At 37.1% G+C, this 16615-nt stretch overlaps 1 protein-coding gene across 6 annotated transcripts in view; it reads left to right on the forward strand.

Moving 5' to 3' along the window:
- The window catches only part of LOC128218102 (general transcription factor 3C polypeptide 1-like), a 303630-nt gene that overhangs the window by 222142 nt on the left and 64873 nt on the right, over positions 1–16615 (forward strand). The gene's annotated exons all lie outside the window — the stretch shown is intronic.

Genomic DNA, 16615 nt, shown 5'->3' on the forward strand with positions numbered 1-16615 from the left:
TGTCAGTAAATCTTAAATCATTTGTTTGCGGATATTCACACGAAATTTGCCCTTTCCAAGACAAACAAAAGTTGTAAAAATAGTAAATCTGTGAGAGTGCAGCTTTAAGCAAAATAGGTAGTAAAGAAGGGTGACATGGCAAAATGACATAGTGATATAAATACAAGTATTTCTTGTAAATTAACATTTTGTAACTGTTTATGTAAGATGTTGAAAAACAGAACATTGTTAAATATATGTACATATAAGACATTAATTTAAACATTAATTGGAATTAAACTTAGCAAAAGCATAGTGATATGCACAGAGCATTATGCCAACATCAGTGTTCAGATAGACAAAACCTTGAGTGAGAAGTCTTATAATACTGTCAAATGTCTCTGATTGGAACATGTTTTGGAAATAATTATTGAAATTGCAGAACATTTAAGAAAACAATAGGAAGATAAGTAATCATTATGATGAGGTTATTAAATAATGTAAAGATTCTGTAGTCATATATGGTGACTGTAAGAAATTGGCACAACTGTAACTGAACATATTGACATAATGGTAAACACAACAATGGCAAAAATGGAAGTACACTATTTTATAAATATCAAATCTCAAATCCCCCGCCAAGGAGTGGGGAGGGGATTATTGGCGGATTATAGAAACACTTCGTCAGTCTGTCTGTCCGTCTGGCTGTAACATTTCGTGACCGTGCTATAACTTATTTATGCATTGATGGATTACCATATTACTTGGTACAAATGTTGTCCTCATACTCGTGTCCACGCTATAAACTCTTCCTACATATATCAAGTTTTGTCACAGTATGTCAGCCTTAACTGAAACAGTAATCTATTTTTAGTAACAGTGACCTCGACCCTAGGGGGCCAAAAAGCATCCATTAAAGCTCTGCATAAACTTGTCCTATAAACCAAGTTACCATGTCAACCCTTACTTGAGTTATTCAGTACTTACCATATTTCTATTTTGACCTTGACCAAGACCATAACTCTCGGGGTCAAAAACACAATCTCAGGAAAGGTCTCTATAAACTCTTCCTATATACCAAATTTGGTACCAATATGAAGAACCTTACTTAAGTTATTCAAAAACAACCCTTTTTCTATTAATAGCAACCTTGACCTTGATCATAGGGACCTCAAACGCATTCCCCCAAAAAGGTGTCCTTAAACTCTTTGCATATACCAAGTTTGGTCTCTTTATGTCAAACCTAGCTAACTTATTCGATACATAAGGTGACTTTGACGCTGCCCTAACTCCAGCCCGCCTGAACAATGACACAGGTCATTCAAATAACTTGATTTCTCTTTATGAAAATGTGGTTTGGAATATAAAAATGTGCCTTTCAAAAGAAATTAAAAGAAGAGTTAAAAAGAAAAAAAACATTCAAGGGCAATAATTTGTATTTAGGGCTAACATGAAGTTATGTTCCTTGTTTTAAGATGGTTGTCAATAATTCTGCGAAGTATTAAGTGCATTGAATGAAGGTATAGAAGTTTTTTTTATTAAAATCCCAATCTGCCCTAAAACTTTAACTTAAGTTTGATAGTTAATCAGGGGCCATAACTTGTATAATGGAGTTATCTATTCCCATTATATGATTGCCCTGAACAACTGCGTGACGTATTAAGTCAATTGAATGAAGGGTATTGGACTTATAAGTGAAAATCCCAACTTGCCCTAAAACTTTAACCGGAATCCGACGCCAGGGCGAATAGTATAGCCCACCTCATTCTTCAAATAGTTGAGCTAAAAGAACACAAATGTGATAATATATTTATAACATGTGTTTTCTCTTCAAAAACAGTAAAATAATGTTATGACATGACCACAAAATATATGTATCACTTTATCGAAAATACTTAAGGCTTGCTATTTCATCGATGGTATGAATCAAGAGTCATTTTCCTTCTTTTTTTTAGCCAAAATAACCTTGACATTGATCTTACTTACACTACACACAATATGAATAGCTTTAACAAATACCCTTTTATTATATGTTCAAATATTCAAGAATATTTTAGGTTACTGATCAAACAACTTGTTTTTCCTATATTCCCACTCTTGACCAGTGCTTTTGTACAATTTTGATCAGATTCAACATACCGGTCAGGTTGCGAGAAAAACACATTTTGTATTTTGAGGTCAAAGGTCAAGGTCACAACTCATATAGGTCATTAAAATTTACGTCATATATACTTTTCCCCTGCTACAAACAGGTTAAATGTTTAGGCCAGAGTTTTTTATTTTTCGTTTTACGGGAATTTTTTCAAAAATAAACGCCAGGAGGAGGGAATAAAAAAAAAAATATGTCGAAAAATGATCGTCGAGAAAAAAGAATAAAAATAAGATGGATTTTCCATATTTTTTTCTTTTTTTTCGAATGTTTTTTTACAATGCATATTTTGAAGTTGTGCACACTTGTTTTGTACTCCATACAGCCTGTTGTATATTAGTGTTGCGCCACAGCTGTTAAGGGGCATCGTCAGGTTTCTAAAAGAATGCAGCCCGAACATTTCAAGTTATTTTATTTGGTGAAATAAAACTTCTTCAAATATATTTGTAGTGTCTGAAATAAACCTAAGTGTCCATACTTTCAGAAAGTCCAAAATTTCTCAAGTTAAATACTATCTAAGTTATGTATTTCAAGAATAAATGGCAAAATGTTCCAAGTTCGTAGAAAATAAAATTTGTAAAATTATCAAACATTTCGCCCAAAATCCAAAGTTATTAAAATAATTAAAGAAAACTAAAAATGCAGCTTGTCTCAATGAAAACTTAAACAAGAATGCCATCTCCCAGCAATTTCCATGGATTTGGCCGTATACAGTCGAAACTCGATGGCTCGAAATTCTAGATTCTAAGTACTTCGAGCCAAGCGGGATTGCTTACAGAATGTTATTTTTTCATTTGTTACATAAAGTCTTATTTACCTCGTTTGTTATTGGCAACGCTATCTCCGCAAGTGAAGGAAGAGTATTTATTGGGCATAGTTACGCACTCTAAATTTCGTAATATGACTTATTCGATTATTAGAAAATATCATTTTATTTTTTATTTATAATAAAAAATACATTTATGCGAAAACAAGCAATTGTAAACAGTGGGTAACACAAACATAGCTTAAAAGTTATATCAAAATGCATAGTAATTTAGGGATGGATAACAATTAGAGACATAACTTAAAGTGATGGCACGTTTATTTAAACTGTTAAACCATTTAAATTTGATAATAATTATAATATCAGTCAAGCAATTTTAATCGATTAGCGCCTTGTGCTATATGAAGCCAATCAAACAAATCAAGGCGTGAGATTCTTAACTGAACCCGCGAAAATGACATCGACCCAAGCAACCAAATCAAAGTGTGAAATTCTTGTTTGGGACCACGAAAACAACTTCGAGCGTGGAGAAATATCGACCCTCAAGATATCGAGCCATCCGAACGAAATTTATATGAACAAAGAGTAAATAAAAATCGGTCCTTTTAATTTGGTTCGAGCCAACGAGGATATCGAGCCATGAGATATCAAGCCAACGAGTTTCGACTGTACTGGCTGAAAATTGGCCGGGTCGTTTTCTGGCCGGTGTCTAAACAGTGCAGCCTGTATTTGACCAAGAAACAGTCAGAAAACAGCCAACTTTCAACCTGTAGCCGAGAAATGGCCAACCCCGCTGTAGCAGAAACAGCTGCAGCCATATTGGATTTATATGAAAAACTTTGTTTAGTGGAAAAAATCCAGACTTCCTAACACAGATAAATATATATATAAACAATTCTCACTCAGGACATTAATATTTGCAAATAATTGGTAATCGATTAAATGATGCAACAATCGTTCTGTATTATAAAGGCAAAACAAGCTGTTGTTTTCACATGATGATTATTAAATAAATTCCGTATATATATATATGTGCATGCTTTAATATGTGCTTCTACTCTTTTGTAGTGTTTTATAGTCACTGAAACTCGCACTGGCAAAACCATGACATCTGGCTCATTGTTTGTGTCTAAAATATTGATTAATATCATTTTGGGTATATATAATGAGATAAACAACACATCTGAGAAAATTTAATGTCTGATATACAAGAAGAAACAACATATCTGAGGAAATTTAATGTCTGATAAACAAGAAAGAAACAAGGTATGTAACTGAAATTACCCAATTTCACGGTCGAGTCCAGTTTTTTAAAGTTTCTTAATCAACATACAAACAATTTTAAAATAGGTGACATGAAAAGAGAAGTCAATGCCCTTTAAAATGGTATGCAATATGTTGGTATAACTTTATTGTCTTTAGACAAACAAGCCAAATCCAATGTCACATTCTTGTATTTTTCTGTAGTTGGAATCTGTACAGCAAATTCCAATTCTCAGTGTGTCCTTGTGTAAACAGGTCTACACACAGAAATATCTAAGTGATTTTATGCTTTGGTATAAAGAAAATACAATTCCGTTCCGATATCACAAAATGACAAACGCCACGATTTTATGAACAACCGTATCAGCCTTCAAACTAAATCCACTTAAAATTTCGTAAAAGGCGGCCATTTTCCTCACAAGCGCTTAGATGATGATAATAAGCAAGTTTCAAGTTTTATTTTCATCATGGCATATAATATGCATGTGATATCACAAAACAATGAAACATATTTCAGTTAACATCATAAGCAATAAGCGCTGGCTTCCGCTATCTTGGAAATTGTGCACGATAATTTTTGTTGTTGTGAAATTAGCGTTAGGTTAAATAACACTAAGTTTTATTTTCTATCGGAGATCGAAGAAACGGGCGGCGGAAAAAATAAAAATAAAGTTAGGAATTTGAATCTTTTTCTTATTTGGGTTTTGCAATATTTAGGTACGGCGCTCCTGTAAAACAAAAAAATAAAAAAAGCTCTGGACTCTTGGCAAACATCAGCCATCACCTGAACATGACTAAAAACTGTACCTACTTATAATCCCCAAACTTTGAATTGTCCTAATCTTAAAACTGCCTCAAAGCCATCCATTGTTAATGACAAATCAGCTGTCATTTCTGTCCATGCCAACTTCATTCAATTGAGGGGGGGGGGGCAAAATTCCAAGGGATTTTACCCCTAGCCGGGGGATATGGCATGTTTGGGTTATAAATATATTATTACCCCATTATCATAATCACATTAACAGTTAATAAGTTATCTGATTTTCTATTTAAACATTCATCTGTTTGTCATAGTTTTATTTCTGTGAACAATAAACATTTGCATAATCGGTAATCCATTACCAAAAATCTTAATGTATTTTAATGAAATTTAGGGATGCAGAATAATAATGGTCGATATTATTTTTGGACCACAGTATTTTTATTTGATATCATAAAATTTTAATATTGACACTTTATGTAATTTTTCTTATTTTTTTATAACCTTTTCACTGAATTCATTAAGGTTTTAGTATGATCATAATAACATAATAGCATTTTGTGGCCATCCATGTTAAGATATTCACTTTTGCAATATGACGAATGTGATGTTGGATGTTAAGGATGGTGAATAATAAGTTCTGCACATTTTGAGAGAGAAAGGACTTCAACTTATTCCTACATTTAATATTCCAAGTTTGTTTTTGCAAACACCAGCGCCAATTAAATAAGCTGATGGTATGCCAGTTTCCAGCAAGTCAGACAAAGAAAGTTGTAGTCACCATATTTGGTTGTACCCGTTGTTACCACACATTTGCACTTTGCACACTTATTTATCAGAATTTTATGCAGACGTGTGTATTATTACGTCATAAATCATAATATCTATATAATTTCCTGATTTTAACTGATGGTATTGTTGTTTTCATAAACAGACTTGTTTTCTAGCAGGAATTCTACCAGGATTTCATTGGCGAACTAAGTCATGTCATTATTTGCCATGTTACTTGGCTATGTCATTTCCAGCACTTATAATCTAATATTGAGGGAAGTCATACTACTGGAGCTAATAGAGTATGTTGTCGTGTGAAGTCACTAGGGCTCAGCCATAATGATATTGGGATATATATTTCAGTACTTGCATTGTTGTGGAACAAATTCTTAATAAATAAAAAACAAACAGTGCGAGCAATTTTTTATTGTTATGCCCCTGCAATGCAGCGTATAATTATTGGACCATCTTTCCAGGGCCAACATAGGGTTTTATGTGGTTGTGTCCATTAGGGCTAGGAGTTAATTTGGTTTTGACTCCATTCAGAAAACACATAAAAGGAGCTATTTTTAAAGAAGGAAATACCAAATAAACAATATATGAAGAATGCCCAGGGACCTCAAACTTGGCAGTAGGTTGTTAATGACCAACAGATGAACTGATTTTATGGTCAAAAGGTCAAGGTCATGGTGACCATGAGCTGAAAATCTGCTTCAAAAACAATATATGAAGAATACTCGATCCAAGTGACCTCAAACTTGTTGGCAGGTTGGTGATAAGCAGCAGATAAAACCTACTGATTTTGAGGTCAGTTAAAATCGTGGTGACCTTAAGCTGAAAATCTGTTTCCTATCAATATAAACGGAAACTTTTCAGCCAAATGACCTCAAACTTAATGTTTCACAGTGTGAAAACTATTGTCCTCAGTTTTGTTCTCCTGTGAGATACCCATTGTCCACAGTTTGGATCCCCTGTGATGCACCCATTGTCCACAGTTTTAGTCCCCTGTGAGATAACCATTGTCCACAGTTTGAGTACCCTGTGAGATAACCATTGTCCACAGTTCTGTTAGATACCCATTGTCCTCAGTTTTGTTCCCATCTGAGGTACCCATTGTCCACAGTTTGAGTCCCCTGTGAGATATCCATTGTCCACAGTTTGGGTTCTCTGTGAGGTACCCTTTGTCCATAGTTAAGGTCCCTTGTGAGATACCCATTGTCTATAGTTAAGGTCCCTTGTGAGATACCCATTGTCCACAGTTTTAGTCCCCTGTGAGATAACCATTGTCCACAGTTTTAGTCCCCTGTGAGATAACCATTGTCAACAGTTTTGTTCCCCTGTGAGATACCCATTGTCCACAGTTTAGGTCCCCTGTGAGGTACCCATTGTCCATAGTTTAGGTCCCCTGTGAGATAATCATTGTCCACAGTTTGGTCCCCTGTGAGGTACCCATTGTCCATAGTTTAGGTCCTCTGTGAGATATCCATTGTCCACAGTTTGGGTCCCCTGTGAGGTACCCATTGTCCAAGTTTAGGTCCCCTGTGAGATACCCATTGTCCATAGTTTAGGTCCCCTGTGAGATACCCATTGTCCACAGTTTTAGTCCCCTGTGAGGTACCCATTGTCCATAGTTTAGGTCCCCTGTGAGATACCCATTGTCCACAGTTTTAGTCCCCTGTGAGGTACCCATTGTCCATAGTTTAGGTCCCCTGTGAGATACCCATTGTCCACAGTTTGGGTTCCCTGTGAGGTACCCATTGTCCATAGTTTAGGTCCCCTGTGAGATACCCATTGTCCACAGTTTGGGTTCCCTGTGAGGTACCCATTGTCCATAGTTTAGGTCCCCTGTGAGGTACCCATTGTCCATAGTTTAGGTCCCCTGTGAGATACCCATTGTCCACAGTTTGGGTTCCCTGTGAGATACCCATTGTCCACAGTTTGGGTTCCCTGTGAGATACCCATTGTCCACAGTTTTAGTCCCCTGTGAGGTACCCATTGTCCATAGTTTAGGTCCCCTGTGAGGTACCCATTGTCCATAGTTTAGGTCCCCTGTGAGGTACCCATTGTCCATAGTTTAGGTCCCCTGTGAGGTACCCATTGTCCATAGTTTAGGTCCCCTGTGAGGTACCCATTGTCCATAGTTTAGGTCTCCTGTGAGATACCCATTGTCCACAGTTTGGGTTCCCTGTGAGGTACCCATTGTCCATAGTTTTGGTCCCTTGTGAGATACCCATTGTCAACAGTTTTGTTCCCCTGTGAGATACCCATTGTCCACAGTTTGGGTTCCCTGTGAGATACGCATTGTCCATAGTTTGGGTTCTCTGTGAGATACCCATTGTCAACAGTTTTGTTCCCCTGTGAGGTACCCATTGTCCACAGTTTGGGTCCCTTGTGAGATACCCATTGTCCACAGTTTTGTTCCCCTGTGAGATACCCATTGGCCATAGTTTGGGTCCCTTGTGAGATACCCATTGTCCATAGTTTAGGTCCCCTGTGAGATACCCATTGTCCATAGTTTTGTTCCATAGTGAGAAACCCATTGTCCACAGTTTGGGTCCCTTGTGAGATACCCATTGTCCACAATTTTGTTCCCCTGTGAGATACCCATTGTCCACAGTTTGGGTTCCCTGTGAGATACCCATTGTCAACAGTTTAGGTCCTCTGTGAGATACCCATTGTCCACAGTTTGGGTTCCCCTGTGAGATACCCATTGGCCATAGTTTGGGTCCCTTGTGAGATACCCATTGTCCATAGTTTGGGTCCCCTGTGAGATACCCATTGTCCATAGTTTTGTTCCCTAGTGAGAAACCCACTGTCCACAGTTTGGGTCCCTTGTGAGATACCCATTGTCCACAATTTTGTTCCCCTGTGAGATACCCATTGTCCACAGTTTGGGTCCCCTGTGAGATACCCATTGTCCTTAGTTTGGGTCCTCTGTGAGATACCCATTGTCAACAGTTTTGTTCCCCTGTGAGGTACCCATTGTCCACAGTTTAGGTCCCTTGTGAGATACCCATTGTCCACAGTTTTGTTCCCCTGTGAGATACCCATTGTCCATAGTTTGGGTCCCCTGTGAGATACCCATTGTCCATAGTTTGGTTCCCCTGTGAGATACCCATTGTCCACAGTTTGGGTTCCCTGTGAGATACCCATTGTCAACAGTTTGGGTCTCCTGTGAGATACCAATTGTCCATAGTTTTGTTCCCCTGTGAGATACCCATTGTCCACAGTTTAGGTCCCTTGTGAGATACCCCTTGTCAACAGTTTTGTTCCCCTGTGAGATACCCATTGTCCACAGTTTGGGTTCCCTGTGAGATACCCATTGTCCATAGTTTGGGTCCCCTGTGAGATACCCATTGTCCATAGTTTGGTTCCCTTGTGAGATACCCATTGTCCACAGTTTTGTTCTCCTGTGAGATACCTATTGTCCATAGTTTGGGTCCCTTGTGAGATACCCATTGTCCATAGTTTGGTTCCCCTGTGAGATACCCATTGTCCACAGTTTGGGTCCCTTGTGAGATACCCATTGTCCACAGTTTTGTTTTCCTGTGAGATACCCATTGTCCATAGTTTGGGTCCCTTGTGAGATACCCATTGTCCACAGTTTTGTTCTCCTGTGAGATACCCATTGTCCATAGTTTGGGTCCCTTGTGAGATACCCATTGTCCATAGTTTGGTTCCCCTGTGAGATACCCATTGTCCATAGTTTGAGTCCCCTGTGAGATACCCATTGTCCTTAGTTTGGGTCCTCTCTGAAATAACCATTGTCCACAGTTTGGGTCCCCTGTGAGATAACCATTGTCAATAATTTGGGTCCCCTGTGAGATAACCATTGTCAATAATTTGGGTCCCCTGTGAGATAACCATTGTCCATAGTTTTGTTCGCTTGTGAGATACCCTTTTGCCACAGTTTTGATCCCAGTTTTTATCCCCTGCAAGATATACATTGTCCACAGTTTCCATCCCCTGAGGGTTACATACTGTCAACAGTTCTTTTATCCTTTATGATAAGATGAAGATTGTGGTGGCCTTCAGCTGAAAATCTGTTTCAAAAATATTCACATATTGCACTCCTGTTGTCTGTCAGAAAAACAACATCTCTATGCATGGTATAAGGAGTCTCATCTATTCTGTGATGATATCAAATGGAATATATCCTCCATCAGCCTAAGGCTGAAAAGAGTCCTGTAATTTTCTTCCAGGCTGTAAGTAAGTATTTTGATGCTGCGTGGGATAAATGTGCTTAAGAGGAAGTATTAAATGTGAAAAGTGATGAATATGCTCGAAAATTATTTGAAATTACCTTCATTCATACCCACCCCATTTTGTATTACAGCATCAAACAATTCATGGTATAAAATTATCCTTAATTCTGTAAAATGTGAGGAGTTTTTCCTTCCTTGAGCACAATGCTCATTTCTCCATGGAACTAGGGTCATAATTATTCGCCGCAGAATCGAAGATTTTGGGAGGGGGATATTGTTATGGCATTGTGCGTCCTTCCGTCTGTCCGGTACCATATCTTGGCAGGCATTGATCAGAAAATGTTCAAACTTAGTCAGAATGTTCCGCTTGATCAAATCTCGACCACTTGTAAAAGTGGGTCACTTGGGGTCAAAAACTAAGTCAAATCTTAGAAAAATCTTTGGAACATACTAGAGGCATTATACACAGTGTTTGACACTAAGACTTTTAGAGAAGGAGTCCACCGGACTCCTTAATTCCAAAATCAAGGTGTCTGGCATAAAATTAAGGAGTCCAGGATAATTAGAACATTTATTCAAATTTATTGACTCAATGCTCCAGCTAGCCCTAAATAACAGGTTGGGACACCCGCTGCCCTTTTCAAGTACCTGGCTGCCATTTTACTACACCCTGCTGTGCCCTTTTGTTTGCCAGTCAATGTCCAAAAATGAGTTATAAATTTACATACTTTTGACACTAACTTAAAGTTAACAGCTGAGGTAACAAATTGTAAGTATTGAAAGAAGTAACATCACATTACATAAAAAGTTGAGTACTGGCCCTTGCAAGTGTCCCATAAAGGCTAATTTAATTCACATCAAAAGTGTCATTTCTGACCTACCCCCTGGCTGGAGCAATGATGACTGATTTCACAGAGCCTTTGGTATTTCATTTCTGAAGGGCAAACTAGAGATTTGTATTCTGAGAGCACATTTAAGTTATATTTTAATTGTTTTATTCAAATAACATGAACATGACAAATTATTTATCTAATAGATTCTAATATGACTTGAAAAAATTGCCATAAACTGACGATCTAGCATATAGAACCTTGGCCTCTTGTGAAGCGGCTGTGGAGCCATCAGATATAAGGGAATTGAACGGGGCATTATCAAATACTGAATTTTGTTTAATTGGAACATTCATCTGCAATCAGTGCAATGAGACACTGACATGCCTTATATGTTGTGCCAATGCTAACAGACTTTGCAATATAAGCTTGGTACATGGTGACATAGTCTGTGTAGGACTGTCCTTATTTCTGAATGATGTTCAGCATCCATAAACAGAATGCACTACCTGTCAAAGATAGCTTTGTTCAGCTGAATTAACAAGCAGCCAGCTGGTGTTAACTTAATTATTTTTCCCTTTTTTGCATTTTCTTAGCTTATAATATTATCATGGCCCTTAAAAGTTTTTTGATGGATTTCAATCGCACGTTAGAGCGCACAGTGACAAATCTCCCTACAGTCAGGTACTCATATACAGATGTCAGTTCAAACATCAGCCAAGACAATTGTTTTAACCATGCTTGCTGAATTTCCTTTCTCTATAAATTACAAACTCTTCATCTTTTTTTCTTTTTCAGTTCTTTTATTTTTCGCTGCCGGTGGCGAAATCTATTTTACCGTTGACATAAACATTGTTTACATTTAAAATCAACGAGGAATATTTTTTGTAAACACCGTTTGACGGGTTTTATCAATTTAGTTAGCATATTACAAACATTAAAAGATACATGAGTACCTGTCTATGATGTCACTTACTACTTTAAAGAGTGTCTAAATGATAACAATTTGACGAGTCGCAAAATAATTACATACAAGCTTTCGGATACTTTTAACCTTCGGATACGATTTGTGTACAATTGGATTTTGAAATGAAGGAGTCCGACGGACTGCCTAGGCGGGAAATCTGGTAGTCCGAGCCGAATTTTAAGAGTCTCTGACTACCGGACTCCCGTTAGTGTCGAACGCTGATACATGGTCAAATATTCATTAAACTTAATCAGAATGTTTTCCTTGATGAACTCGTTGTAAATAAAACTGGGTCACACATGATTAAAAATTAGGTCACTAGGTCAAATCTTAGGAAAATCTTGTCCAGAACCGTATCATGGTAATCATTGGTCAAGTTTTGTTCAAAATTGGTCATGATGTACCCCTTGAAGAAATATGGATCACTTAAAAAAGTAGGTCACATGGGGTCAAAAACTAGGTCGCTCGGTCAAATCTTAGAAAAATCTTTGGAACATACTAGAGGCATTATACATGGTCAAATATTCATTAAACTTAATAAGAATGTTTTCCTTGATGAATTCTTGGTTGTAAATTAAACTGGGTCACATATGATCAAAAATTAGGTCACAAGGTCAAATCTTAGAAAAATATTGTCCAGAACCATATTATGGTGGTGATTGGTCAAGTTATGTTCAAAATTGGTCATGATGTACCCCTTGATGTAATATCAGTAGGTCAAATCTTTGAAAAATCTTTGGAACATACTAGAGTTATTATACATGGTCAAATATTCATAAAACTTAATCAGAATGTTTTCCTTGATGAAATCTTGGACTTATTTGAAACTGGGTCACATATGAGCGAAAATTAGGTCACAAGGTCAAATCATTTAAAAATCTTGTTCGAAACTATTTGATGGTGGTGATTGGTCTGATTAAGTTCACACATGGTCAGAATGTTCTTTAGGGTTGAATTTCCACTGCGTTTTAAAATTGTGTCATATGGGTCAAAAACTAGGTCACTAGGTCATATCTTACAGAAATCTTGGGAACACTCTAGAGATCCATTAACTCCTCCACATGTTCATCATTGAAATGGCTAGCCACTCTGTAAGTCATCTTGTATGATGCTGTACACCTTTGAAGATTTAATTCGCTGAGAGTTTTTGTATCTTTGGCAAGTGTCTTAAGTAAGACACACTACTGTGGTGCCAGGGAGCATGTTCAGCCATAAATCCAAGTATCATGGCCTCTGGATTGAATTGTCAGTCATTGACAGGAAAATTATAGAATTTAAATCTCACTCAAACCCGGTCCTCAAGAAGTTTTGTTGAACTGTCTCAAATAGAAAATAAAATGACTGCCCACCCCTTATGCCCCTTGGGTCAAATTTGGTCCCACCCTTTTTGAACAACTGTCTTATTTTTGAAACAACAGCGAATAATTTTTTACCATGTTCACAATTCTGTAAATAAAGACCAATGTTGTGGTTGGATGACCTTGACTGTGACCTGTTAGCCTATTTTCTTATTTTTGAAGCTACAGCAATGGAATTAGGACCATGTGTAGAGTTTTGAAAACAAATATCAATATTGTCCTCGGATGACCTTGACTGTGACTTTCTGACCTACTCTCTTTTTTTAGCTCACCTAAGGACAAAGTGCTCAAGGTGAGCTATTGTGATCGGTCTATGTCCGGCGTCTGTCGTTCGTCGTCAACAATTGGCTATAATCATCTTCTTCTCCTAAACCGGTTGGACAATTTTGATGAAACTTCATAGGAATGATCCTTGGTTGGTGCTTTTTCAAAATAGTTCAAAGAAAAGAATTCCATGCAGAACTCTACTTGCCAAGGCAACCTAAAGGAAAATGTCCACAATTGGTTATAATCATCTTCTCCTAAACCGGTTGGACAATTTTGATGAAACTTCATAGGAATGATCCTTGGTTGGTGCTTTTTCAGAAATGTTCAAAGAAATGAATTCCATGCAGAACTCAGGTTGCCATGGCAACCTAAAGGACAAAATTACAAAACTTTTTTTGGCAAATACTAGTGCTTAAATATTTGGTGTGTTACATTGTCTATTGGTTACTTTCCATGTTTATTTATGTTATGCCCCTAAAGAAAAATTGGCCTCACTCAATGGGTTACAAGTTCATTATAAATACATTTTGTTAAAATTTAATAGTAATGTAAAGTTTACCCTTGAAACAAGGGCAGCAAGTCTAGCCCTATGGTCTCCCTTTTTGTTGGAGATTCCGCTACTTTTTATTTTTAGTAACAAGAGAATAGATTTTAAAGTCTATTATTATAATAAGTCTTCAACATAGTCACTTATAAGGTAATTATTGTTCTTTTTTTAGGATCATAGATTGAAATAATTATTATACACTCCTTAGAAGAAATTTCATTTTTACTTAATGATAAATTTAATAATCAGTCTTTTCCATTGAACTTCATGTATATTATTGTAAACTTCATGTTTATTATTCAAAATAACAAATCTTATCTTCTGTGTGGATAGTGAATAAGCCTTACACAGAAAAAAATGATTAACATTATTTGAAGGATGGTGATGTTGTCCTAGATGGAAGAAGCAATAATAGAAAATATGAATGTGTACTGTTTACTGATTTTTAGAGCTTAAGGCAGATCATTGATTTTATTGGATGGTGCAATGTTTGTTGTTTGTGTATCTATACTAAATTTTTTTTAGTGTGCAAGCAATTGAACATAGTTTTGTCAGTGTGCATGCAATTGAATGAAGTCCTGTCAGTGTGCAGGCAAATGAACAAGTCCTGTCAGTGTGCAGTCAATCATCAAGTCCTGTCAGTGTGCAGGCAACTATACAAAATCCTGTCAGTGTTCAGTCAATCGACAAGTCCTGTCAGTGTGCAGGAAACTGTGACAAGTCCAGTCAGTGTGCAGGGAACTCTGACAAGTCCTGTCAGTGATTATCCAGGCAACATGTTTGACCAGTATGTTTTTCAATATTCTTTGAAAACAAATATCAAGCTAAATTGATAACAAAGGTTAAACTCTTTTACTCAGGTGAGCAATTTAAGGCCACCATGGCCCTCTTGTTTTAAGATGCAGCAATTACATTTTGACCATGTGTACAGTGTTGAAAACAAATATCAATGCTGTAATTGGATTACTTTTATTTTACCTTTTTGACCTTTGGTGTTTTTGAAGCTACAGTTTTGAAATTTTGAGCATATTAAATGTACAGCTTTGAGAACAAATATCAAGCTATATTGTTTAAACACTTTTACTCAGGTGAGCGATTTAGGGCCATCATGGCCCTCTTGTTTAAGTTTTGTGCTTGGCACACTTACATGCAAACTATCAAAGCTATTACCTTAAAATTTTGGAATACCTGTTCACTATCAAATGTAATAAATGAAATAAATAAACAGTAGAAGGGTAAAATCAGACAAGCATTCAGCATCAGCAGGTGGTGCTCTTGTTATAATATGTTTAATCTTTAAACTTATCTTGTACAGTAAAACTGTAGTTGTTTGAACAAGCGCATTTTCGAGAACTGGTTATCGATTGAAGTCGAAGCTTAGTCTGGACCATTATTTGATCTGTTTTCATATGAAATATACTGACGCTGGATCAAAACCTTAATAAGGTTTAGGACTATAGCACCCAGCCTCGCAATTAAGAAAAATGTCTTATACGTTATGGTGCTTGTGGATTATTAAATAAGCTTTTCTTTTAAGAATATGACATAATAAGGAGTGCTTGCTAGTGACTTCTTTTACACAATGATGAATTAGATGTAAGTTTCTGCAAGGAAACCCAAACCTCCCTAGCAAATTTGGTGTTATTATGATGAAAATAGGACAACAACAAAATAGGATTTTTTTCAGGCTGGTGATTATAAGGTAATTGTACCTTTAAATTGTCTTTGAAAACTGAAATTCCTAGTAAGAGTATTATGAATGCTCTGTTAAGTGAGTGCAAATGTGCAGCATTGTGATGATGGTGGTGTTGGTGGTGGTGGTGATAATAACGATTATGCGACGATGACAACAATGTTGTCAATAAAAATCATAATGCAACGACAAAGACTAAAGTAATGATAAGGATGATGCGATGACGACAACTGTGTGTGCGTGTGTGTGCGTGTATGTGCGTGCGCGTGCGTGCGCGTGTGCGTGTGTGTGTGTGGACCTTGCGGTCAAGGATAACCCGTGAAAGTGCAAGCACTTATTTCCAACAGGGTCCTTTGTCTTTGGTGAAGAGACAGCACGCTGAAGAGGCAGTGGTGGGATACGAGGAAGTCCAGGTGCCATACCCTAGCTATTTTTTGAAGAGACCCCTTGGTTCTTTTACGTGTTCAGTGTAAAGCACCGATACAGGGGGTACAACTTTCTTGGGTTAAACAACTAGTGAGTGCACCACTTTTCCAAGCATTAGCCTTTAAATGCCGAGCTCCAGGCAAGGGAGCTACTGATTGATGATACCACAATAATGATGATTCTACTAATACTTAATACACGCACCCCTGAAACTGACATTTTGTCACATGGAGGGAAACCTCTTCTATGTGCATTCCCACCAGAAAGCGATAGTACGAAGATGATAACAGGACAGTAGGATGATGATGATGTGATAGTACAATGATGATAATGTGATACAGTAGACCACCGCTATATCAAAGTCATCAGGACCCAGCTAAATACTTCGAAATAACAATTATTCGAAATAAACATTGAGAGAAATAATCCAAAGTTCCACTAACGATTGTCTCCGAAATCCGGCGCATCCAAATTCTACTCTACTGGCGTCACAAAATATTTGCGGAAATAAATGTGACTGACATATGTTATATTCAATAATGGGGAATATTTCATGTGTGGGGATAGCATGCGGGTCTTATGTGATCCGCCCCATGCCTGATAATTGTCATATGCCTGGCAGAAGGTTCTATAC

The sequence above is a fragment of the Mya arenaria genome, chromosome 14 (genome assembly GCF_026914265.1).
Source record: "Mya arenaria isolate MELC-2E11 chromosome 14, ASM2691426v1".
In the NCBI taxonomy this organism is placed as follows: Eukaryota; Metazoa; Mollusca; class Bivalvia; order Myida; family Myidae; genus Mya; species Mya arenaria.